This window comes from Lissotriton helveticus, chromosome 4_2 (genome assembly GCF_964261635.1).
Source record: "Lissotriton helveticus chromosome 4_2, aLisHel1.1, whole genome shotgun sequence".
NCBI classification, from domain to species: Eukaryota; Metazoa; Chordata; class Amphibia; order Caudata; family Salamandridae; genus Lissotriton; species Lissotriton helveticus.
In genome coordinates this window covers 47,926,730-47,953,381 of record NC_136064.1, presented here as the reverse complement: position 1 = coordinate 47,953,381, position 26,652 = coordinate 47,926,730, and the positions used below count along the sequence as shown (strand labels likewise).

General features: G+C 45.3%; 1 long non-coding RNA gene across 2 annotated transcripts in view; it reads left to right on the top strand.

The window, feature by feature from the left end:
* The window catches only part of LOC144752031 (uncharacterized), a 265,702-nt gene that overhangs the window by 193,763 nt on the left and 45,287 nt on the right, over nucleotides 1-26,652 (top strand). Inside the window, exon 3 of one of the 2 annotated variants that reach the window (XR_013594007.1) lies at nucleotides 25,445-25,538. This is a non-coding gene — a long non-coding RNA (uncharacterized LOC144752031). Of the gene's footprint in view, nucleotides 1-25,444; nucleotides 25,543-26,652 lie in introns of both variants that reach the window. The other variant, XR_013594008.1, reaches the window with a different exon arrangement.

Sequence of the window (26,652 nt, the reverse complement as noted above, 5' to 3'; positions counted from 1 at the left end):
TGCAAATATGTTCTACTATGCGCGGGTCCCTAAAGTTAACCAGAACACAGTCGCCTGAGATGATTTTTCTGCTACGTCCCACCCAAGCTATCCTGCGTACCATCAATACTTCACTTTTGACAATGTGTGGTAGGGGCCTATTGTGATTGAGCCATTGGGTCACTTTATTTCTTAAAGACATGTGTGATTCCTGGCCATGAATGCTGATTTCAGGGATACCTGTCAATACCACCACATACGGACTAGTTTCAGGTGGTAAGTCAATTCTTGCTACAACCTTAGGTGTTGGATTAGGTAGAGACCGACTCCTCTCTGGTGCTTTCGCCACAGGGTCTGAGGTGGGCGCGCTTGGTTTAGCTGCCGGTCCAATCCCAGCACCGGCTCCTACAGCCACAACTCTCGGGTTGACAATGGTGCTAGGAGACCCGGCAGTAGAAGAGGGAACAAGATTGGGGTCCTCCACGGACACAGAACAAGTTTGGGCTGTATCTACCGGCTGTATTTTTTTCTTTCTTTTTGCCCCATTCCCCACCATAGCCTGTTGTAACTGCGAAAGCTGAGATTCCATGCGAGCAAGTCTCTCATCTAGTGGTTCAAGCGCTATCTTTAGTAGAGACCCCAGTCTCTCTAGGATGAGTTCGTCCTCCCCCTTGGACTCCCCCGTTGACTGGACCTGCTTCAGAGTCAAGGGTCCTTGTAAATCTAGAGGAGACAAGGATGTGTCAGTGTCCAGGCCAATTGAGTCATTCAAAGTAGGACCTCCCTTGATTTGTGAAGATGTGGCACTGCCAGACCGGCCCTTCACTGTTCTAGTCCTCCTGTGGCAAGTCACTTTGGTGGCAGCCCGCTTCCTCCTGTGTTTTACCCCTCTGTTAGTACCCCTAGGTGGGTGATCCGATGATTTCTCGGGCGAGGTAGGCGGGGATTCAGTCTCTGCGAACAGTGTTGCCTCTGGAGTTGGGAAGCCTATAGTTGAAGAGATATGGCCGTCATCCTGAGGAGCATGTACCAGGATTGGAACTCAGGTGGTATTGGCATGGTTATCGTGCACAGGCGTCCGAGCATTTACAAGGTGGCCCATAGAGGAACGCTTGTCCATAGCAAGGTCCTGGGACACTCTACGCTCCATGAGGGCAATACGCTGGTCGATCACTGAGTTTGTTCTGGTAATGAAATTGTCTAGAGTACCAGTAATCAACCCTCTGCTGGCCATTGTGTTACTCCTTGTTCCCCGGCCAGTCATGTTAGTGATATGCGAGACCCCCACAGCAGTACTTGCTACGGCTGATGGTATACGGGTATGATGCCGCAGATGTTAGAGGAATGGCCCGGTCCGGTCTCCCCCGGGCTCGAACGGGATACAACGGGCCCGCCCTTGGCCCGGGCTTCGCCCAGCGCCGCGCGCGCGCGTTCCGCGGGGCGGAAGTGGCCAGCTGGAGATATCCGGTAGGGTGTGGGCGGGGCTGTGAGCGCTGCTGTCTGTCGGGACACCGAGACCCATGCGCTGTGGTCAGCCCACTGCTGTGCCTCTGCCGCTGCTTCCAAGGGCCGTTTGCCCGCCTGCTGAGCCCCAATCTGTGAGGGCGCTGCGTGTAATAGTATGTTACTGTTGTAAATTAGCCAGCAGGGTAAAAAGTTACAGATGAATAAAGTGTCATCTTTTTTTATTTTTATTTCTCCCGCTTACTGTCATTGGTTTTTGATTTCAATAATTAGCGTCTCTGGGAAAACCACAAGTGATCTACAAAAGTGACACCAGACCTGTCAACTCGCACGGTTCCACCGTGTGTCACATGATATCGGCTTCCTTCACACGGTGAGGAGCAGATATCACACGTTGTGCACACAATTAGCTGGAAACCTGCACAATTAGCTGGACAACCCTGCAGAGAGCAGGTTTCCAGCTAATTATTTTGAGGTTCTGCACAGCCGATGCCCATAACGAGGTGTGAAATCTCCCAAGGACAGGGCGGCATTGGCATGGTGAAACAATGGGTAAAGGGGGCCGGAGGGAGATTGTGTGTTTGGAGGCAGTGGATTTAAAAGTGCCTATGTCTGTGCTTGGCACTAAGCACTGTCCCCTTTGTGGCCCCAACCCTCTTCACAATGTGAAAACGTTTCAAAAGTTGGGAGGTATGTGACCCCTTGCTGAATTCCGAATGTGATCTACTTTCAGCAATGTTAAGCTTTCCAGGTTTACACATAGGTGTCACAGCTCTTTCCCCACACAAACTGCAAGTAGGCACACTCCACAAAAATTGTAAGTAATGAAAAACACTTAGAAAATAGTTTTAAGTGAGAGTAAATGTTTTATTGTGCTTTCTTTCACTTACACCAGCTTGAGAACAGGAGCAGATGAGGTATCTGTTGGCCTTGTCACTAATGTAAACGTCAACATGTTTCTGTCCTAACTGATAATGATTCATGGTCACCTGTCCTTCTCAAGGACATGCGGGACCCCTACTACTGGCTACTGTTGTGTTGATTCCTGAGTGAATAGTTAAATTCAGTAGTAGCAAGAAGATCAGCCTGCATTTTATTTAGTTAATTTTTATTAATTGCGCGATATTTTATAGTGCGCACATGGCCCAAGGGCATTAGAGCGCTGTGCAAACTGAAATGTACGCCGTTTTCCACACTTTGTAAAACACTTACACAGCGTGTCTGTACGAGTTCAAAACTGCCCTGTTTTGCAAATGTGAAACACTTTTCTACCAGTCTGATTCGCTAATGGGAGCCAGTTTCATTCTGGTGCCAGGTCTGTTTCCTGCCCCAGTCCCGACCATGAGTCCGTAGGCGCCCGCAGGGCATGAACTATTGTTCCCTCTGTAGTAACCTCTGTTTTGCGTTAGCGTGCATGATAACACCAGTCCACTCATAACGACGACCTTGTCAGAAACAAATTGCATAAGGTCAGAATACGGACTGCACTAAACGAGTGGCAGGACATTGGAAAAATGCTGTTTGATGCTAAAAAATGCTTGCGAATTATATTTACATTCTATTGAATGCAATGCGAGAACATTCACATATTTCCTAAAATTGTTCCTCCATTGTGAATTTTAATGGCTGGCTCCAATTCGCACAGTACAGCTCCTGTGCAGGCATAGCAGCAGGTGTGGGCTGTGAGAATCCGCAGCTCTCTACCTGAAACTATGCCCAAGCCTACCGGAAGTGCGCCGCAGCGCCGGCCTCAAACTAATCCTCTCAGACCCTGACAAAGACATACCAGCGATTTCCAAAGCCATTAACAGTATAATACAAGCACTGTTTAAACGTGAATTCTGGATGCGCTGCAGCACATTTGAAGAAACCTATTATAATTCAGGCCGAAACCATTATATGCTCTTCGCCTGATCCTGTCCATTATAAGGACACAATTGGCCGCAACCTTCCCTGGATATCCCCTCGGCAGGCACCATTCTGAGTGGAAGTCTACTGTAATGGTATACTTTCTATGCGGCAATTTGGAACGCATTACACAGCTCGGAGGGATTTGTTTGTTTGTTTTTAAATGAACGAGAAGTGTCGGCAGAAAACTTTTCCTTCTAAAGGCCAGCAGGGCATTTCCACACCAAATAGCACAGTGTGGGCGGAGGCTTGCCACACTGTGCGATAAAGTTCGTTCTCCTCAAAGTTTTATCCTAATTATGGGTTTAAGTCCTGGCATACAAAAGAGGATGGTTTCAGTGCAGTTGTTGTCAGGGCTAGAAAAACATCCCTATCAATTTGTTCCCATGCCAACCGGAGAATTTCTTTGTACTCTCCGTTTTTCCCCTTTAGTACCAAAATCATTGGGCACATCATGGGCCTCATTTATGAAAAGTGACGCATCGCTGCGTGAAAACAGCGATGCGTCACTTTTCATTGCGCCCTCCTTGCGACACCAATGATGTGTCATATTTACAGTATGACGCATCATTGCGCAAGGAGTTACAGATAGGTCAGTATTTCTAACGTATCTGTATGGCGCAAAAGTGGCGCATTGCTGGAGTGTGTCACAAAAGTGACGCAACTCCAGCAATGTGTCCTTTCACATTCGGCAAGCCCCATGTGAAAGGGCCTGCGTCAGTCTTACGCCTGCTGAGAGGCAGGCGTAAGAAATTGACACATTTGCGTCCTAGAAATGGCGCAGTGAAATCTCATAGATTTCACTGAGTCACTTCTGTGACCTTTTCTTGCATCAGAACGCCCCTCTGCATACATTATACCTGGCGCAGGTATAATGTAGCGCAGGGGTTTACAAAGTGACGCATCTACCTAGATGCGTCACTTTGTAAATATGGTGCAACAAGGCACATTTTTTACGCTGCTGGTGCGTCATAAAAAGTGACGCACCGGCGGCGTAAAAGTGAAGCACGGCCTCATAAACGAGGCCCCATGTTCTTTGGTTCGTGGTTTCCATTTATCCTCACCATGCGTGACTTAGCAAATGCCACAAATCAAGTGCTGTAATAGGGGAAGCAACTCGAAGCGATTTGAATGTAATTTGCTAACAATGTATTGCACTATTTTGCAGATGCAAATTTGAGGGTGTTCCCAGTTTTTACATAGAAGGTGCTCAGTGCTGAGGGAGAGAAACACAGCACCATATTTTTGTAGATATGGTGGTGTTTTTGTCTTTCCCATTGACACAACCTGAAGCAGCACCTTTGGGTTGTGCACTGGTTTGCGGCAAAAATTACTAAATCTGACTATATAGTTTTTTTACAGTTCGGAGTTGTTGGGTGAAGTTTGGGTGTGTTGAGATGTTTTAAGGGGTATGGGATGGGTGGGGTTCAGGCATAGAAATGGTTTTTAGGGTTGAGGAATAGATGGAGTTAGGAGTAATGAGTGATTTTTTGGTTCATGTATGGTGTTTTGTTTTGGTAGAAAGGGCATGTAGGCTTTAGTGATGAGGGTAGTTTAGGTGTGGTGAGGGGTTTAGGGAGCAGACATTGATGGTGTTTAGGGGTGATGAGGGGTCAGCGGATGATGAGTAATTGTTTGACAATGTAAAAAATAAATATTAAATAATGACCCCTGAAGTAAAGTACTGAAATAAATATCTATGATAGAACTATTTCTGAAAGTAAGACCTGCAACATTGCATTTACACTTAAAAAATAAGCATTCAAAAGTCAATTTTGTCCAGAAAGACATTCTATGAATTGGTTTCTACGAATAGGTAAATGTGATTCATTATGAAAATTTCCATTACAGTTTAGATGCAATGGTTTCTCAGTACTGAGATTCCATGAAATCGTTTTTCTATGAAATCACATACAACCAATTGAAACAGCTATTTAAAGGGGAAGTTGTTTTTCTTTCTACTGCTCTGTTTGGGTTTTTGCACTCTTTAGATAGTTAGAGAAAAGGTAAACTCTTTCTGAATGTTTATACTCTTTCCGGGTTATGGCAATTTTTAATTCTTAAACTGACTTGTTTTGAACTGTTTCTAATATCTGTTTGCAAAAAATATCTACCAGGTTTTTGATGTGTTTTATTTTTCACTATGGGTTTTATTTATATTCTTCATGTTTGCTGTCATGTCTTTCATATGAAAGACCTATGCACAAGGTTTTAAGTAGTATTGTGCGAAAGGTAATGGTGGAGCATGTATTACATGGGATGTACAAAAACTCTAGCGGACATGATAAGGATAAAGCAAGTCATCTGAGAATTCCATACCCTCATAAAGGAACTTTATCCGTAATATGTATATATGATTAGCAAGTTTAACCAGATCGAAACACATGTTGTCTGAATAAACCTTTGCTCACATGGGACGGGTCAGGCAACCCATCACTATTTGGAGTGTACCAAGAACACATACATTATGTGCAACATAACCAAAAGAACTCGTAATAATTGCTCCTTTATTGAACAGTGGCAAGTGCTACAATCTCACTTTAGTCAAAACGTATCCACCAAACTTGATGGGAGGTTCTGTTCCAGCAGAAAGAACTTCACAAATCCATTTATGCAGCACTTCCAGTTTACCTGGCAACTAGAGACCCTTCCATCACATTCGTGCTCAGAAGTTGTTCCCAAAGGCATCTGTAACTGTACTGGAGGCATGGTTGATCCATGTCATGCCTTGTGGTTTTGATACTCTCGTTAGCTGGAATGGATGGAGAGTTGAATATTTCAATGCAATCGACGACTAAACCAGGCGTACAGAGAGGGCTGAAACATGTGGACCTATTTTTTCGACACTTACATTGCGTTGGACAAGTGACTCGTCCACACATGCACCACTCTGTTTTTATTATTACTTGATTCTTGACTGATTAAAAATACTGTCAAGGATATACAAGCTTTTAGACTCAATTCACCTGAGCACTATCACTTATTCTTTGATCACTACTGAAATAACCAGTAGTTTTCCTCCTGGTGGAGGTAAGCACACTACAAAAAAGGAACCCGATGATGATGCTTACACGTTTTTAAACTAGGCGGAGAACCAAGATATACCGCCCCACGACCTTGCGAAACGTGATTGAGGGCTTTTCAATTACCAAGTTGCTAGCCCTCGTTACTCAGGTCAAGTGATTCATTCCTCATTGATAATGGATATTACGGCAAGGAAGCTGAATGAATCACAGCCTGTTTCTTCTCCCCCCTTGATTTACAGTATTTATGCAATACTCAAGAAGTAACAAAGGGTAAACACAACACAAGAACAATTTCAAACCAATCTAGGAAATTTACAGAAAAAATGACCTGAAAATGACAAAAAATCTAATAAGAACAGGAACCAAATTGACTCCTGTCACAACCTGGTGGTCTACCATAGGGACTACCTGCTGTGAGAACACCAGATGACACCTAACAGTGGTCTTAGGAGCTCCTGTGTGTCAGGAAGCCTCCACACTTTTCCCATTGATGGTGAACCACTGCCTATACCTTTTAGTATTGTTAGGCATGTGAGCTTTAGTTACTATCTCCTTATCTCTCAGGAACAGTAGGCTAACCTCTGCACCCCACCACCCAAAACTGGAGCAACCTCCTCCTGCAGCACTAAACTGACCATTCATAGGGTAGGTCCAATAATGGGAGGGCTGCATATGCGGGGACTAATGTATGAAGTCACTACGCAAGCAAATACCAGGCGGTAGGTTGCAACGCTGTGGTTACAATGACTGCGTTGTTACCACTCGTGGCTTTACATCGAAAGCTCTTTTTTGAGGCCTTTTGAGATCCCCTTTGGTTTTCCCTGAACTGTCCCCCCTTCTTCGGTTTGTAGGGACCCTGTCTACCTTTCCTGCTGTCTTCCCCAGGAAGATTCTTTTGCACCCTGGTACTAACTCAGAGATCATCCTCATTCACAAGCTCTCTGGGTACAGTGATCTGTGACTGTTGAGACAGTTTATGGCTGTCCCTTGCCTTTAAGTAGTATTTCTCTGGGGTAAGGTCAAGCCTGACAACCAGGGCTTCTTTCATGGGGTCACACCTAATCTTAGCAGCTTTATCTGGGGCAGTAGGGTAATCATCTCAGAGACTGACATATGCTTCCATAGAATAGCCATCCAATTTTCCTCTCGGACCTTGTGCATGCACAAAGATACCTCATAAGCTTCCAACCAATTGTCACTGTTGTCCTACCCCACAAAGCAATGCACCAGATCTTTTTCTGATGTGGACCCCATTTACTTCCTTCTGTGTTGCTACCACCATCTTCACTGGACTCTCTGATCCTTTTAGCTTTCAGGTCCAGTTCCTCTTGGATCATCTCATTTGCTAGTAGAATGCTCTTCTCTATAGCCAGTTACCTTTCCTCTAAGGTTCTATCAGCCTCTTTCTCATCTAAGACTCTCTCAGCAACTGACTTTTCCTCCTGTATGGTCCTTACTGCAGGTACATTAGCTCCCCTGTCTTCCCTGGCCAGCTTTTCTCCTTCATGGTCAGGATGACTAGCTGCAGCCTTGGCTTTCTCTCAGCCTACCTGCCCTGCCACTCCACAGCGGTCAGTTTGCTGGAGGACACACTGCTCTTTGCATAGACATGGCAGGGGACCTTACTCCCATGTTCCCTTCTTTCTCCTGTGGTGTATGGGCCATTTTCAGGCCATTCTCTTCCTTCTCCTTGACCACCGCCTCCTCTTCTGCACTATCATTGTCCTGCCCCTATGATATAGATTGCAACAGGCGGACGCTTTCCTAGGTTCTGAGGGCTATCTGGTATGCCAGTTTCTCTGAGCCTTTTGCTAGCGTCAGCCTCCTCTCCTTACACAACTCTTTCAACTCTGTCACAGTGAAACTCCCAATGTTGCTGAGATCTACCTCCATTCTTGCAAATATGACAGGTGCAAAAGATGAAGATATGAGTGAAGTGAAGGAAAAAGTAAATAAAAATGCCCACATAATATTTCTTTTAAAACAAAAACAGAATTTTGATGTCAGATTATCACAAGAAATTAGATTTTACAAAATTCACTGGATACCATTGCTAAACACCAATGTAAAAATTGGAGTATTAGTTGAGAAGAAGCAAAAACACAGTCCTTGTCAGGGTAAACCATTAAAGTCACTAAATGAACCTGTGCTCAGTCCTGTGGTAGCTTGGCACAAAAGCAGTCATTCTTAACTTAGAGCCAATGTGTAAAGTATTTAAGCAGTACTCAAGATTTAATAAAACAGAATACAAGAAAAATCCCAAACCATTTTATTAAAATAGAGTAAACTTTAATACATACAACAAACATCTACTAAGTAGAACCAGAGATAAGAATTTTTAAAGTGCCAACTGCGGATACCTGTTTGTGATGGACCGGGTCAAAGTTAAAAGTTAAGGCTGACCACAATGGAGCATGAGTTGGACAAAGGTACCATGTTCTTCCCAGTGGGAGGTTTACTTTCTGACTTAGAATTTTTTATGGAGGAAAAGTGGTCATCAAGGAGTTGTTGTAGGGGCAAGCTGGAAGCTGGATCCAAAGCAAAGCTCAACGGGTTGGTGGAGAGCAGGGTCCCAGTGCAGTCATCCACTGTTGCAATTGTGTTCCAGTCATTCAGTGCGCCTGGATTTTTTGCTTTTTGGATCACCCCAGTTTAGACTTTTTTACTGAGGGTGAGTGTACAGTGTCTCACCCACGGTAATCCTATTGCAAACTGCACACGTTTACTGGCTGTGGTTGTCTTTTAATTTATGGCGGTTACAATGCAGCAAGAGCAAGGAGCAATTGGCTGGTTATACATGAACATGTGTACACACACATTTGGGCTTTGCGTGGGAGACAACTGTTGTGCGCAGCCCGATAACTATGCACAGGTAGCCTAGCGCAGTGGAGACTCTGCAGAACTAGACATTGACTTGGGGGCAACCATGAAGAACAGGAAGGAGGAACCCCCTGATGTCCAGAAAGGACTGAGGACTCTGCCAAGTTGAGTCCAAATGCAGCAAATGCAGTGGGTCTCCCCAAGGGCCAGTGAAGAGACTGACTCCCTTCCATCCCCTGAGCTGAGCGCCAGTTGGGGGAACACCCTGGACTTTTGACCCAGAGACCAGTAGGAAGGCTGGCTCAGGGAACTAGGAGAACCATCTATCTTTGGATTACACACCTTTGGATGTAAGTAGGTCTCCTGCAACTGCCTTGTTGGCCAGAGCGTGCCAGCAAGAATAAAATGATCTTAGGAATGTCAAAATCAAGTAAACTGGGCTGAGTTAGAACACTGCACAGAGGAAACCCATAACAGAGGCTCAATCCTGGATGACAATATTGCTTGGGCAGACATAGTCTCTATCGACCACACCCTGCCTGTTGACTGGTATGACCACTATATTATTCTAATCAACATCAACCAAACGATCCAATGCCAGCCCCGTACGCAGGACCCATGCCCGCTGGGCTAGAAATCTAAATCAGATTCCCCTTGCCGACCTGGAGGAAAGGGTAAGCTCTGTCTTTCCCATTCCCACAGGCGACCTCTCCACAACAGAACTCCCCTCTCACCACAACACCACTATGACTTCCATTCTCGACCAAATAGCCCCCGAAACTAAAAGGAGTCAGGAACATTCCATCTAGATTGTGGTTCAACACAGACATAAACTCCGAAGAAAGAAAACTAAGAGCTGCAGAAAGAAATGAAAAAAAGTCTCATTAGACAACAAACCTCCAAGCCCCCTTTGTCATCAGTTCTGGCCTCTAAAGACCTGTGCGATAACTTTGAGAATTTCTTTAATGATAAAATCAACAAGATTGAACGCTCCTTGGACGATCACCGCTGTCCCCCCAACACTAACTTGCCCCCAGGGACAGAAGATATCACAGCCAAGCACCCCCCAAACTTCTGGAAATCTTTCAACCCCGTCTCCGAAGCAGAGGTCATCAAAATGATTTCCAGCTCCAAACCCTCATCACACATCTTGGATCCCATACCTGCCCCTGCCCAACAAGCTCAAACTCGCCCTAGCCCCGCCCTGGACCAAGATCATAAACAGCTCCCGGAGTACTGGAGTCATGCCTGATTGTCTCAAAATCGGGCAAGTCACACTGCTGCTGAAAAAAACAGGCTCTCACTCAAACTATCTTAATAATTTCAGACTCATCTCCAACCTCCCTCTCCCAGCTAAAATCCTGTAAAGATGTGTTCTCCTCCAACTTACGCAACACTTGGACAGCATCAACCTTCTAGACCCTCACCAATCGGGTTTCAGAAAAGGTTGTAGCACAGAGACAGTTATCCTAAACGTAATAGACGATATGCACAAGTCACTCGATACAGACCAATGCTGCCTACTCATACTCCTGGACCTAATGGGAGCCTTCGACACAGTTGACCACAAACTACTCATTAAGGTACTTCAAGAAAGGGGATAGGAGCGGAAGAGGAGGTCTTACAGTGGTTCACCTCTTTTCTACAGAAAGGCACCCAAAGAATAAAAATAAAAATCTTCTTGTCTGACCTACGCCGCATAAGCAGGGGTGTCCCCCAAGGATCAGTCCTCTCACCCCAACTTTTCATCATCTATATGGAACCCCTTACCACCATACTAAAAAAACAACAACATTCCCTTCCACCTATATGCAGACGATACCCAGATCTATCTGGAAACCTCCTCCATTGTTGAAATTCAGAAACTGAACGACACTCTAAGAGAAGTCCAAAACTGGCTATCACTCAACCACTTGAAACTAAACCAAGACAAAACAGAAATCCTGCTCATTCTCCAACAAGGAGCAGAACCCCCAAATCACAGAATGGGTAAAAGCTATTGATGCTTTCAACCTCAATCTCACCCTGGCCGAGTTTGTAAAATCGCTGGGAATCACTCTGGACCCAAAATTAGAAGTGGTTAACACATCAAGAACACAGCCCAGAGCGCCTTCCTCAACCTCAAACTTCTCAAGAAAATAAAACCCTTCATCCCTCCTAACAACCTCAAACAAGCTACTTAATCCCTGGTGCTGTCCAGACTGGACTACGAGAATGCAACCCTCAAAAGTGCACCTTGCTCCCCTCAGATCAACTGAGCAGTAGCCAGAATGGTCACCAGAGTAAAGAAAATGAACACATCTCGCCTGCACTCATAGAGCTAATTGAAATGCGTGCCAACTTCAGAACTGCCTGCCTCACTCACAAAGCTCTGCACACAGGAAAACCGCCTACCTGGCCTCCAAACTCCAGAAAGCTGGTCAGAGTAGGAACCTTGGGAGTACCAACACCCTACTCCTTATCCTGCTAAAAACTTGCAAACAAAAAACCGCATCTCGATCATTCTCAGGAAATGTGCCCAAAATCTGGAACTCCATGCCAGGCCACATCAGGACTACCCCCTCCTATTTAAAATTCAAAAGGCAGCTCAAGACCTCTTCCTCCACCGATCTCACCCCAATGGATAGCTATGGCCCCACAGCAGAAGCCTGCCCACAGCAGCACACAGACACTTTGACATTAAGACTTCTACCTCACTCTCCTCCAGAGTCCCTCCTCTATCCCCCCTCCCTGATCTAGTCCAGTCACGAGTCATTGTGCTTTTTACGGCGATAATATATGATGTGTCACGGGTCAATGTACATACTACTGTGAGACTGTGTTTTACCCGGAACAAATGTTGTAAAGCACTCTGATACCTTCGGGTCTGGCAAGCGCTATATAAAACTCATAAATAAATAATTTAAATATGGGCAACCATTGAATTTTTTTACTGTCAGCGTAGGGCATGGGTCTTGGCTGACATTTCACCACATACCCCCAGGGTGGGTCAGGGCCCTGGGGTCAGTGCAGGATTTATTTTGTTTAGTTTCATAAGGGAAGGGTTGTGTCTAGTGCCTACTCACCAAACTCTTTTATGAACTAGAGACCCCACCCCCATGCCCATGTCTTTGAGAGAGTAGGCGAGCCACTGTACATGACGGCACCCTGTTCACAGGAGCAGATATGAGATGGAAGCTGCCAGTCCCCAAGGCAACACTCATGGTGCGGGCCATACATGAGCTGGCAGGGCAGTGCGAGGTGGGCTCCCTCGAATTCCCCCAATGAATGGAGGCTTAGGGTGCCCGGGTGAGACTAGGCCGACCGGGCAAAATAAAAGAAAAAGCACATGAACACGCTTTACAGCTCTCCCCGCACAATGGGAGAACTGCTGTTAATATATTCATTGCTCCTGTAGGAGTGCCCCACAATGACTTGAGTGGCCTTTCCATTTGCCTACCGGTGGTAGGCCCAGGATGGCAGGGGCACCACCACCGACATTCAGGAAGCACAGCGGGACTGAAGGGGCACAGCAGCACCCCCCCATAAAATTTTTTAAAGTTATGGACCCTACATATGTGGGAGTCAGACCCCTGTAGAATTGTGCTTAATGTTTTCAAAGCACTCCCAAGGATTGAGACCCGGCTATGCAGCTGGGAGTGCTGTGCTTTCCATTGGCTTTCTTTATGGTTGCAATTATTCTGGTCTGAAACTGTATAAAGGAGACACATTTAGTGAAGTGCTCTCAAGGGACTAAGTCTATTATTGCATGTAATGTAATCCAAATGTGATGCCTTCTAGGGTTGTTTTTATGATTGAATTTTCATGGTTGGAAAGTGTATAAAAAATACACAGACACATGCTTTGACCATTGTAATTGTTTTAATGAGATAATAATATGATGATAGTGGATACTGATCAAAGTTCATGTTCTTTATTAACATTAATTAGTGCATTTACACATGATTTTATTACAGATGATTTGAGTTTGCCCACAAAATGATGTATTTGACATGTGGTTTGGTAGTCTTGAACTTTTGACCAAGAAAACAGAGCATTTCTACGTCCCAGATTTTGCATTTTGGGGACAGAAGGAGCACACCAGCCAAGGGTCTATGAACTGAGAGGTACAGTCTGAAGGTTTCGAATCACTCCAACAGAGGCCAGCAGCAGGGCCCAGGCAGGTCCAGATGGTACTGGTCAGCTGGGCATTTGCAGGGTAAGGGCCTCTGGGAGCCTGTTGTGTACCTGTAACTCAAACAGGAGGTCACTCAACTGACCCTTGGACCCTGGACCCTTGGGTCCTCTGCTCAAGGCAAGCAAGTCAAATCTTCCTTCAGGTTCTTCAGTCAGCAGGACTATCCTTCTTCTGATTCTTCACAGCTTCAGGAATGTTCTGAGAAGCGGTCTGTGGGGTCCACTTGTAGGCCTGGTGCCAGATTGTAGTTGGAGGATAGGGTTATGTCCCCCCCTGTGAGGAATTGAATTACTGGTAGAGGGGGTGAAACCCTACTCAAGCAGCATGAACATTCCTTGTAACCCAGGGCGAAGTACTACGCTACGCTCGCGTAGTTTGCGCTACTTCACACTCCATGAATTGCACATAGCACAGTGCAAATACACGTAGCATAGCATAGCGGTCATTTTTTGCTTGCTCGCGTTCTCAATGTCAAGTTGGCGACCGCGAGCGAGCAAAATGACATCCCGGCGAGACTTTTTCCTCGTTCGCGATCAGCAACATCAAGTTTCTGATCGCAAGCATGGAAAATAAACCTCCCGGCGAGATTCTCAACGCAGGGAGGTCAGGTTTCTCATTGCGAGTGCGCATATGCTCGCGACCGCTCGCGATGAGAAACTACCAGTCTCTTTTGAGAAAACTGACGCTCGAGTAGAAATCTTCTGGAGCAGCAGAAAACGACTGCTTGCACTGTGCAAGATGCAGTTTGCACTGATTGCACATTAAGGACAAGCATCCGGCACTGTGCAATCAGTCCGAACAGCATTTTGCACAGTGCACTACGCGGTGGCACTACGCGGTTCGCGTTGCTACGCGTAGTGCGAAGTGTACTTCGCGTAGCTACCCGTAGCGCTATTATGCGAACTACGCCCAGGGTTAAATCCTTGTTAACCAGTGCTCTACCTTCTGGTAGCTTGCACAGAGCAGTCAGGCTTAACTTAGAAGCAATGCGGAAAGTAATTCTGCAGCTCTTCAAACAGTAACATGTGAAAACACAACACAAGAAAAACCCTGCACTAATTTAGAGTACATTTTCATAAATTAAACAAGGCCAAAACAACATAAATCCAGCTAGTAGAAGCAAAGACATGCAACTTTAAAGGTTACAATGAAAATAGCAGAAGAAATCACTAAGCACCAACTGCCGATATCTAGTTGCGCTGGACCGGGACAAAGTCACATGTTCAGGACTACCTCAATAGAGCATGGGTCGGCTTAAGGGACCATGTTAGGCCCACTGACAAGAGTGCCTTAAATCCTGGTTGCAGAGCATTATGAGGTCCTGCATCGAGAATGTGTCATGCAGCCATGGCAGTGCATCAGTTCTGATCAGTTGCGAGGCTGCCATGCGGGAATCTACATCTTTCTCATGGATGCCGTCAATGAGCGATTTGCTATTGAAGGACCTGCATTGGTGAAACTTAGCACAATAGCTGTTCCAAGGTGGGCTGCGGGCTTTGATGCTTAGTCTTTGCATTGGGATAAACCTTGCAGCAGAGGTGATGTGTTGGTTCTGCTTGGGATTGCCCCGCACAGCAGAGGAGATGCGTCGGGTCTGCTGGATCCACAGATGGACTGGCAGAGCACCTACAGACCCATATCCAAGGTTCTAGGACCGTGGTGACACCAATTGGCAGGGAAGGACTCACAGATGGCAGAGGTAAGGTGCTGAGCTCAAGGTTGTTGGAGCCTTTTGCCCCTTAGGCTCTAGTCAGGAGGACAGCCAACTGGCCCTTGGAGTCACTCTGAGGTCCTAGTTTCAACAGATGCAGGTCCAGTCCTTCTCACCCAGGCTAGAGGGCATCAGATCAGCAAAGCTGTGGAGTGGTCCTTCAGAGCAGCGGTCCTGTAGAGTGGCACTCCTTTCAGCAGTACAGCCGCCTTCTTCCTGGCTGATTCCCCACAGGTCCAGAAGTGTACTGGAGAGTTGGTATCTGGGGTCCAATATGTATCCCTGGGCCTTTTGTTGAAGTAGGAGAATCTTTAAGAGGTTTCACTTTGAAGACCCCATGCTTCCTGCTTTCCCTTTCCTGGCTCCTGATTAACTACAGTGGGTATGCAGATCTTTGTGTGGTGGCAGGACAGACACTATTTAAGTGTAAGAAGGGCTGTGCCCAGCTCCACCATACCAACGGACACAGATGGCGCATCCAGGCATGTGGACACATAATTTCTCTCTATTGTATGTGGCTGTCTAAGAGGAATACACGAAGCCTGTCAACTCTACCCGGTCATTTTACCCAGAGACTGGCTGCAGGCACTAATTGGCTAAGGCAGGAAAATGCCACCTTTCTAAAAGTGTCATTCTCAAATTTGTATATGAAAATCCAACTTCACCATAGAAGAGGATTTTTCATTACAATTCCAAATACACCAAGCATGAATCGGTCATAGGCTCCCATTTGGAAATTGTTAGCTATTAGATGTAATAAGGTAACTCCTGTGTTATCCTATCAGAGTGGTAGGCCGTGCAGTAAGAGTTTTTTTCAATACCAGGACACGTAAAACTGAAACGTACATGTCCTACACCGCATCCTGCCCTCTGGGCTGTCCATGTCCAATCCTAGAAGTGACTTACATGTATTTAAAAGGAAAATTTGGACCTGCAGAAGGTTTATTTTGCCAGGTCAAAATGACAGTTTAGAAACTACACACACATTTATTCTGCCAATGACCTCGTGGCATTACAGGGCCAGTGGCCGCTGGCAGATACTACTATTGCTGATATCGCATCTATTGGTTTATGCCCCTCTGTTCACGAGCCAGTTCCTGCCCACCAGGCTTCCGTTATTAGTTGTCCGGCTCAGTTGCTTCCCAGCCTAAACACCTCGCCACTCCGCCCGTTATCCATTCTCTTACTAAACACGAGGTCGGCGGTCAAGCACTGTCAGGACCTCTTCGTCTTGCTTGAGGTTCAGATGCCAGACATATTATTCCTAACCGAGACTTGGTTTAGCGAATCGTCTCTGCCCTCCCTACTGGCTACCCTTCCCCCATCTTATGTTGCCCTACGCTCAGATCGCTTAGTTGGCAAAGTGGGGGGAGGAGTGGCCATTATTGCTCGATCTGACCTGAATATGCAACTTATTCCATCATCCCCGCTTACGCCCACAGACCATCTTGTAGTTTCTTTCCCTACCTTGTCCCCCCCCTCACCTGTTTATTGGTCTATCGTCCGCCCCAGCATTCACCTTTATTTTTGCCCTCCATTCAGGATCTCTTGGCCACCTTGGTAGTCAATCATGCCTCGGTCCTTGTACTTGGGGACTTCAATTACTGGCCTATGGATGCCCATGAATGTACCTCTTCCAAACAGTTCTCTGAACTGCTTTTAGCCTTGAACTTGGTTTCCCATGTCCAGGTTCCTACACATAAACTTGGTCATGTGTTGGACCAGGTTTGGTCCCTTAATTGTTCTATCTCACCCGTTTCTGTTTCCCCCTGTCCGTGGTCGGATCATTTTTTAGTTGCTTTTTCCCTTTTTTATAGGCCAGTGGTGAAAGCCCCACTAGCCAAAAACATCTGGGCACGTAATTGGGGACGTGTTGACCTCCAGTCTTTGTCATCTTCTTTACGGGACTCCTCGCCTGGGTTGACAGGTCTCTCCTCCTTATCCCAAGCCGCTACCCTTAATACTTGGCTTGCCAAGGGATGCGACTTGGTAGCTCCTTTACGTCTGATAACAACCAGGCGTCCCAACGAATCCAATCGCTGGTTTAATGAGGAATTAAAGGAGAGGAAGCTTGCTCTTAGGCGAGCGTAGAGGTTGTGGAGAAGGGACTACTGTCCTACATTGAAAGTCAGCTACACCATCCTCCTGGGAGAGTGTAAGAGAGCTATACTCGAGGTAAAGACAGCCTATTTCTCCGCCAAAATTTTGGTGGCAGAAAATAAGCCCAGAGAGATCTTCTCCATAGTCCATGACCTGGCCTACTCGGACAGAGCATCCCTCAAACCCCCGCCCACTCAGCAGTTATGTGATTCCCTTAATTTGTATTCTTTGGACAAAATAACCAACATTAAACTAAATATTCCTCCTCCCTCTTTAGCCTTTGTTGATCCTTCCCCCCCTACTGCTCGGTCTTCCCTCATTTCTATTCCTCCGCTCACTGAGGATGCGTTTCTGGCTATCCTCCCTAAAGTTAAATCGGGCTCTCCGATGGATGTTTGTCCAGCCCGCATCCTCAAACACATTTACACAGCCTGTCCCTTGCCCCCCCTTACCTTTCTTAATAATTCTCTGACACAAGGGGTGGTGACTCCTTCCCTAAAATCCGCCACTATAGTACCAATCCTCAAGAAAACGGGGGCTGACCCATCCGCTCCGGCCAGTTACCGTCCAATCTCGCTGCTGCCCTATTTGGGCAAGGTGCTGGAGCGGCATGTAACAATGGTTTTCAGCTCCTTCATTGAGGATAATGGCGGCTTAGCGCCCCGACAAGCTGGCTTTCGACCTAGACATTCCACAGAGTCCGTTGTGGTGTCGGTCCTTAACAACCTTAGGGAGGGAGCTGACCAAAACCACCATCAGGCCCTTGTGCTCCTCGATCTTTCCGCCGCCTTCGACACGGTGGACCATTCCATCTTATTGTTCCGTGTCGGAGCGGCGGCAATCGGGGGCTCGGCCTTGGTCTGGCTCTCCTCCTTCTTAAGGGACCGCACCCAGGCGGTTCGGCTGGGAGATTTTTCGGCTACCTCATTACCTGTCACTTGTGGTGTCCCTCAGGGCTCCTCTCTTTCCCCCCTCTTGTTTAATCTCTATATCTGTCCTTTGATTTTTGCTCTTCAACAGCTGGAGGTCACCGTTTTTAATTATGCGGATGACCTCCAGCTTATCTTTAATCTCTCTTCTTCTCCTCATTCTATTTCTAATTTCCAGTCAGTTATGGTTTTTATCAGGGACTGGATGAACCACAACCACCTTAAGCTGAACCCGGACAAGACCGAGTTGGTCCTCACGGGTGGTTGCTCCAGTCCCTGGAATTCTTTATTTTGGCCTTCATCCTTTGGGTCCCCTCCTACTCCGTCTGCCTCAGTCAAGACATTAGGTGTCAAACTCAATAATCAACTCACTCTTCACTCTCAGGTTAGTCATGTCGTCTCTTCTTTCTTTCTCACTCTCTGCACAATTCGCACTGTTTCTCGTTTCTTCTCCCCTTTGGCACTTAAACTGATTATGTCCGCTCTTGTTATCTCCCGGCTGGACTACGCAAATGCCTTATACAATGGCATTCCTGCGTACAGCCTACGGAAACTTCAATTGGTCCAAAACCAGGCAGCCCGACTTATTCATGGTCTCTCTCGTTCGCATCACTGCACCCCCATTCTTAAAGCACTTCACTGGTTGCCAGTCAAAGAGAGAGCCTTGTTTAAGTTGGGTTGTATGGTCTTTCACTCACGGCAGGGCTCGGCACCCGCCTTTATTTCTTCTATGCTTAGGGAGTACATCCCCATCCGAGAGCTTCGCTCGTCTTCCCAGTCCTTGTTGGTGGTCCCCCGTTTTAAACGCAAGAGGCGGGGTGGGTCGACCTTTTCCACGCTGGCACCCACCTTTTGGAACTCTCTACCGGACCACCTAAGACTGGCAACACACTATCTCCCTTTTCGGAAAGACCTTAAAACTTTTCTTTTTAAACAGGCCTTTCCAGTGTGATATGTTTTTATTATTCTTTGGCCCACCAGCCCTTGGCATGAAGCTCACCCTCCCTCGTTGGTACCTTGCCCTCTATAGCGCCAAGAAACCGTTGGTGAATGCTGCGCTTAATAAATATTTTAAATTCAAATTCAAATTCACAGGCCGCAATGGCATACCTGAAGCATTTTTAATGTGCTACTTAAGTATGTGTCCCAAACACTCCTGCAGGCCCACTGGTAGCATTTATTATACAGGCCGTGGGCACATGTAATGCTACATTACTAGGGACTTACAAGTAAATGAAATATGTCAACTTGGTAGAAACCAATTCTACCATGTTTTAGGGAGAGAGCACAAGCACTTTAGCTGTGATAGCAGTGGTAAATTGTGCATAGTCCTAAAGCCAGTAAAAATGAAGTCAGCAAAGCATGAGGGTTGAAGACAAATGGATAGGGGTAAAACCAAGCCAAGGATGCCAGATCTAACACCCCCGCCCCAAACCAGTTCTTGTTAGTTCCTCTACTCCTACTGGGTGTGTTGCTAATGGAACTAGAGAGACAAAGGGGAGGCAGTCCTAGGTATGAGCTTCAACTGCCAGTGACAAGGAAGGTAACCGTTGAAGCTAAGGAAGGGGCTGGGCACTGCCAAGGGAGGAATCCCCAACCCCACACCTAAAGGCCTTTGTCCATTTTCTGGAAGCAATACACATCTCACCACAGTGGCTCTATCAGGGGTCAGGTGACATGTGGACACTTGCAGGAAACTATTTTAGTTTTAGGGAGAAATATGACAACCTTCTCAAGTATCATTTCCAAAATAGCAAATTAAAATAAAACTTGACTGTTCAGTTGGATTTTAAATTACTATAAAAATGGGTCTTTGAAGCATTTTTGTAGCTGCTTCCAAACTAAGCTTAGCACACAATAATTGTAATAGCATTAACCAGTGTTAGCTTTAGAGAGAGCCGGCCTTGTCACAGTGAAAACTTACTTGTGTTCTCTTTGCTGCCAGAACACATAAAACATTACATTTGTGTGTCCTACTTTTTAACTACCCTGCACCGTACCCTATTGGCATTTATCACTTCCTTTAAGGGTGACTTATAAGTATAAAAAGTAAGGTTTATGCCTGGCAAAGGATTTGTTTTGCCAGGTCAAAATTGCAGTTTAAACTGGAACTAGGCACAATGAGTGCTGCAGCCCCCAAGTAGTACTTAATTTACTGGGCCTTGGTACAATAGGGGCGTACAGGTAAATTAAGCATGCCAATCAGGTGTGTACCAATTTTTAACATAAGTGTTTAGTCCTATCAAAATCAAGAAGCATATCTTGCAAAAGATGGTCATTATCAACTGCCGCCCCTTCTAAAACCTTTCAATTTCCATCGTAAACCCTAAACTTATGCCAGAAGAAAATCCAGTATGTGGCTCGCCTATACCAATAGTGCACATTGTGTTTTTAAATTACGTATACAGAAATTTCGAATCAGGAAATGGAATTTAGGCTCCTAAATGGCTTTTGTTGTTCACCTCAGCTACTTTAGCTGCCTTCAGTTTTTTGTGGTTAGTCCGTATTTTTGAAAAAGAAATGGGTCTATATCCATAACCCATAAATGAGTCCATTTAAAGTAAAATATTTATAACTTTATTTCATTTTATGCATTTTGTCAATCAATGTTATTTTGTGATTCACCAAAATACTTGCTGCATGGTTGGATTAAAAAAACATATACAATTGTGAAGTTAACATCTAGCTGTTGCATTGTTAGATAATAGACTGAGTCAAAAGAACAGGGCACATATGGATTGAATCATACATTATCATGTGTGATAACTTTGGGTATTATATATATTAAGAAAATGTGTGGTTGGATAATGCAGGAAATGCCTCTTTTTCCATGATGACCTCAATTTTTTGGGACTGATACTGCTTGTTTTTCTACTCGGTGCACAAGGTTCTGCTAACCAAACCCACCGGCATGTGCTCAGACCTCTAAAACTTTTTAAAATTAACTATACTCCTAATTATCATATTTAACTTACCTTTAGGTCCAAATCATATGGTACAAAGTGTACCCAGGCCCTGTAAGTTAAATGTCACTAGTTGACTGCACCACACATGGTGCACCACTAAAGTGACAGTGTGACGCATGACTGCAGACCTACTATTATAGCCTGTCTATAAAGTTTTAAAACTGCATGTTTTACCTGTCACAATATCCCTTTTTACAGGCTTAAACCCTCCTTTTAAATATTAATAAGTCACACTTAAGTAAGCCCTAATGTCCATATGGCCACATGCATGATATTTAAAAGTAGGACATGTAAACATTTAATGTTAAACTTGTCCTTACAGTTAAAAGGTTTCACTTAGGAAAGCATTGGGATGCAATATTAAATTCAGCACCATTATCTCGACCTAATAAACAGTTACAAAGTTCATACTAGGAATTTATAAAATATTTATCACAAGCCCAATTTACTGGTAAAGTTGGATTTGTAGTAAAGATATTAGAGAAACAACTTTTAGTAAGCCACCTTTTCCCAGCATAAAGGCTCTGGAAGCCAAACTGCATAAGCCTCCAACTGTCACCCAGGAGCAATATAGGCTCCTTGATGAGGTACAAACTGTCACCTAGAGCTGGGGCCCAGACCTTGGGTTTGGGGAGGTGTTCTATTCCTCTGGTGCCAGGAGGCTATAAGGGCTGTGCCCAGGAAGTGAATTCACATCAAAGAGGAAAACTCTTTAAAAGGCAAATGTTAGCTTATACCTGGGCTGCGTTCCCTTTTGTTCACCTATTCACGCAGGCATTAATCCCAGAGGGAGAGGAGCTGGCTCCAGAACTGGTTATAAGTGACCACAGAGGAAGTTGTTGTTACTTTCACTTGGGTGGGTACAGGAACTCTGGACAGGGAACAAAATATTCTTCCATCTTGGTTTTAGGTTGAGAGTGCCACTTTATAATTGCCTGCAATAGGGCATACAGGAACTGCTTCAAAAGTGTGTAGGGTTATTGCAGGAACCTTTTCCTTATTGGTTAGTGAGAAGCCAGGAGCCAATCCCACCCACAGTCTAGTGCCAGACATAAATGTGGCATCACTGGGCATACTCTTTGGAATACTACCAGAACTGTGTAAGACAAAAAGGACAGATGTAGGAAGGAGACTGCTAAAATGAGCTCCCACTACAGAGAGACGGGCCATTCACCAGATGGTCTGAATTGGAAAGTCTTAGAAGCCCACATACATATAAACAAACCCGATTTGTTATGCAGGGAACAATGATGGATTTTCAGCCTCTAGACAAATTTTATAGGCCTTAAGAATGACATACCCCGGAGTTAGATCAAACTGTGAATCACCATTCTTTCACCTACAAGCATCTGCCATCCTGCTTGTGGCAACACTTTATATCAGGGCAAACATCATGATGGTAACAACAATGGCCGTAAACCCAGCTATTTTCCAACACGATCAGCAGATTCCCCACCTAGGTTGGCGATTTAGGTCTAACTAGTATTGCCACCCTGACACCTCAGTTCTGTACCTCCCCTTGTTTGTGGTGCCTTCCTAATCTTGGGCAATGCCACCATTATTTCAGTTATGGTTTCCCCCTTCTTTTGGCATGATAAACTGATCAATAAATACATCCTAAGTCATGGACCCCTGATTCACCAGGGTGTAATTTCTATTTTGTTTTTATACACTATGATGGTTCCCCAGACCAACCCTGGGTTTTGCCCTTTCCATCTTGGCGCCCGCCCAATAGCCCATTGAGCCAGCACCAATGCATAGTCGCGTTCTAGCATTTCACTGCACTTTGACCCGGTACGTTTACCCTACATGCCATTTTTACTCACCAAACACCTTCGGGACTTCACTCCGGGCTGGAATCCACAGAGGAAATGTCAGTCACGAATTGCGTACCCGACGAATGTGAGTATATGCTCGAGTCTTTTCCTGCATCTTTCCTCACCTTTAGCCATGCAGCTCCCTAAAATATGCTACCTTTATTTGTATTCTTTCCCACCTCCCCCGCTAAGTCTCTTGCAGCTTTAAAGAGCCTAACATCTGGCTCCCCCCTCTACCCCTGCCCTTTTATGGTGCTAGATATGGTGGCACAGGCTATCAATTCCACTGTGAACCACATATTCAATTTCTTGTTGACAACAGGGGAGGTTCCTTCTATGTGGAAAAAGGCCAAGTTTTACCTACACTAAAAAACCTGCAGCAGACCCCAAGTAAACAGTGAATTATAAACCTGTCTCCCTTCTCCCCGCTTTCTCTAAAATTCTGTAGAAAGAAGTCAACCACCAACTCTCCAGTTATATGGAAGACAATGGAATACTCCACCCTACTCAGTCTGGTTTCTGCCCCCATTTTAGCATGGAGACCACGCTCCTCGAAGATGTAGAGCATGTCCGGAGCACCCTTGACAGGGGTGATAAAGCCATGTTGATACTGATCGACCTCACATTGGCATTTGACACCATGCCCCACCTTAAGCTTCTCGAGCGCCTTCTCGAGAGAGGGATCAGACACTTGGCCTTTAACTGGTTAGCCTCATTTCTGGACAGACGGACTCAGGAAGTCTGGCTGCCGCTGTAAACAGCACAAGCCCGACCCCTGTCTGTGGGTGTTTTGCAGGGTTCGCCCCTCAGTCCCAATCTGTTCAATGTATATTTGATACCTCTTGCTGTTCTCGCGGAGTTTCTTGGTGCAAAAGTAATCTCATTCGCAGATGACACACAGATTCTGTTTGCAAGCGAGAAAGGCTTGGACTTAGATGGGAAGTTGATTTCATGTTGTCTCACCATGGTGTTTCAGTGCTTGGATTTACACCATCCATGATGCAACCCAGACAAAACAGAGATCATGACCTTCAGAGATGTCCCCCACAACTTCATGGAAGCCTGTAGGCTGAACAACCTGCAGCACAGCACCCTGGCCTTCCACAAAATAGCATCAAGAATCTCAGAATCAAAATAAATAGAACCCTCTCCTTCCTTCCAGCATATTCAATCACTTGCTGGGTCTTGTTACAGCATGCTTTGCATGCTGAAAAACTTTCTTCTGCTACTATCTGAGTCTGCTGGCAGAAAGGTAGTGCAGGATTAGACTATGGAAATGCTCGGTTCCTCTGCCTGCCCAACTATCTCCTTAACAGACTACTGGTATTTCAGAACTCCGCAGCAAGACTGCTGCTCAGACCTCCTCCCAGGTCCCACATGACCCCTCACCTAAGGGCCCTAAACCGGTGAAAAAGAGGGTGGTTTGTAAGGCCATAGTCCTCATGCATAAGGCATTGCATGGGACAAGGACATCATATCTCAAGAAGAGAATTGGTACAAACGTCCCTACTCGTACCCTCTGCTCTTCATCACCGTTCCTCTCAAAGAATGCCCCGCATTGGTCGCCTCAGAATGGGTGGAAGATCCATTTCCTATCTAGGATCTTTCTTCTGGAATAGACTTCCACTAGTTCTTTGACATGTACACAGCCTCGATATGTTCAAGAGGAAAAGCTCAAAACCTGCCTTTTTAACATCAAATCCCACCGCCTGTCTGATTCCTCCTATGCCTAGCACCGGGACACTCTGCAGAGTAGACGTGCACTTTATAAATTACTAAAAAATAACATACCAACAGCATGTTCTCCTTTTGATCCATAGGAGTCGGACGCAAGGCAATTGAGCATCCCGTAATTCTGGAGCCTTTGGCTCATTCCCCCTACATGCCTTGTAAGTAACTCTGTAATGGTGAGGCTCCCCCTAAGTTAAGTCAATCTGATTACATGAGAGTCCATTTGAGGCACCCCTTAGCACTGTCCACCGTCAACTTGACAGAGGGCACAATTAAGGGCTGAGCCACTTACAGTGGGTGTGCAAGTGTGTTGCCAGGAAGCACACCACCTAACTCCTTTGAGACTATATCTGTTCACTATGCACATTAACTCTGGTGGGTTTCCTAATCGGCATAAGGATGTATCTCACCCACTTATCTCACCCAGGTGACTATGTATCAAGCACTGCGGGTACAGCCTGCTTCAGAAGATTAGTTGCAGTTATGATAGCAGGTGGGGTTTTAAGACAATCCTTTGCATATCATACCTCTCTCGGGTGGTGACTTGGTGATACTAGACCTGCGATACACCTACCCCTTATGAGGAATTACTGATTAACATGCACACCCATGTCAGGGTGTATTTATATTTTTATTACTATCTGAACGCCATTGACCCATGTACTGTGTTTATAGCTTGATTGAGAGGATTGTGAGTTGTTTTACCTTCTAAATCATTCACTGCTGATAGGGAACTACGTTGATTTTTTAATATATCTTGTATACCATACTTGTTTTTACTCGCCCCCACCCTGTTTTTCCCCATTTTCTGTTTAGGTCCCTACTCAAGAGGAACTTTCTTGCAGTTGGTGAATTTGGTGAGGATATGGTTATCAATTCTTACACACAGATGTGAACCACTCCCCTATGAGTAAGTAAGTAAGTAAGTCATTTATTATTATGCGTGATTAATTAAAACTGTTGCATACATCAAATAATCTTTAAAAACAACAATCCACTGTTACAAAAGTGTGACCAGCTTTGAAATGGTTAACTATTACAAAGAGATTAACTAGTTTTAAAACAATCCAGACTGTATCTTACATAAAGCCGTATAAAATATGGTTACTGTTTTAGTCAGGTTAAAATGTCTATCTCACATAGGATATGTTATTCAGATTCATTGCTTCTCCTTGGGGTTCCCTCGCCACTGAAATTGTTCGAGGCAGAAAAACCAGCTTCAAGATGTCACTGGGGAAGTGGTCCTGATGTTCTGCCTAAGTTATTGAGGGTAACTTTCTAAGCTGACTAGATTAGTTCCGAGGACTATCATACGGTGATTGTACAAGGCCAGTAGAGATACTTTTTTTAGTCTCTGTTCAGTGAGATCAAGGAATTTTGTAAGGCGGCAGTTCAACTGTGCTAGGGTTGGATTGAAGCACAGGATTACCGCCTGTCTGCAGGACCTGATACCATGTTGGTTAAAGGATGGTTATAGTAAAGTTGTCTTTTAACTTGTTGAAGATACAGATGATGTGAATGAGGTTCTCGACTCCACAACACATAGCCTGCATTGCTTGTCTCCTCCTCTATGTGCCCAAGGTGGTAAAAATGGGCTGATTGAGCCAACTCCCAAACTAAGCTTCAGAAATATTTCTTTAGTTGTTATCTTTATTCCTGCGCTTAGGTAAGGTTGAGGTTTACCAGCTTCGTAGTTGTTGAGCACAACCCATCCATGGGCCCATTTTGACAGTGCTTCCTTGTTCTCTACAATAGATTTAATTCTTGTTGACTTTGTGACTAGTTTTTTGAATACACAGTGAGTCGTTGAAGTTTTCCAAAGGTCTGTCAGACCTAGAGCTTTGATGGAATCCAGAAGGTATTTGTTCGCTGGTGATTTCCCCGTTCACGTTAGTTCTTCCAAGAGATGTTTTTTTAGGGTACCATTTTCTGCAGCTCTGATTTTATGCCAGCATTTTGCATAGGCTCCCATTCTCTCTGCCTCTTGGTTTTGCAGTCCAAATTCCAACCGTATTTGGACCGGG